This window comes from Myotis lucifugus, unplaced genomic scaffold, assembly GCF_000147115.1.
Source record: "Myotis lucifugus unplaced genomic scaffold, Myoluc2.0 scaffold_1086, whole genome shotgun sequence".
In the NCBI taxonomy this organism is placed as follows: Eukaryota; Metazoa; Chordata; class Mammalia; order Chiroptera; family Vespertilionidae; genus Myotis; species Myotis lucifugus.
The window spans coordinates 7,609-8,297 of NW_005872134.1; the positions used below are offsets into that span (position 1 = coordinate 7,609).

The 689-nt window shown below is 55.3% G+C and overlaps 1 non-coding gene across 1 annotated transcript; it reads right to left on the bottom strand.

Moving 5' to 3' along the window:
- Positions 1-172: 172 nt before the first annotated feature.
- LOC111824270 lies at positions 173-354 on the bottom strand. Its single transcript, XR_002827343.1, has one exon. It is a non-coding gene; the product is annotated as a U2 spliceosomal RNA (small nuclear RNA).
- Between the last annotated feature and the right edge of the window lie 335 nt (positions 355-689).

A 689-nucleotide genomic window follows, 5' to 3' on the forward strand; every position in this document is an offset into this window, starting at 1 on the left:
TCGCTGCTTTAGCCGGTGCGAACCTGTGTGTGAAGCTCTCTGCAGCGGTGGCTTAAGAAGGAAAACCCGAGGCCACCGGACTTGTGCTGCACAGGCACCTCCCTGCCCTGGGCCGCCCGCCCCGTCGCTCAGCCGCGCCCACAGCCCGTCCTCCCACCACGGCTCCTTCCATTGCAGATCCAGAGAGATCAGTGCCTTCTTCTCTGGAGACGCCCTTCCCCCAAACCTGGGAAGCGATTGCCCTAGAGACCCACACAAGTAAGATTTATGAATGTTAGAAAGTTTCACTACGCTCTTTTAAACTGATAAGAACAGATACTACACTTGATCTTAGCCAAGAGGCTGAGAAGCTATCACTATGCTCTTTGAAAAAGTATTCTTAGTGATTTCAGAGAGGAGGGGGGAGAGAGAGGGAGAGAGAGAGAGAGAGAGAGAGAGAGAGAAAGAGAGAAACATCTATGATGAGAGAGAATCATGGACCGCTGCCTCCTGCATGCCCCCCACTGGGGATGGAGCCTGCAGCCCAGGCCTGTGCCCTGACCAGGAATGGAACCCTGACCTCCTGGTTCATAGGTCAACACTAAGCCACTGAGCCACGCCAGCCGGCTGGGCCCTGCGCTCCTGACAGTATTTGTTCTTGGTCGGGAGCTCCCAGCGCCTGGGCAGCCTCATCCTTTAAGTGGATTATC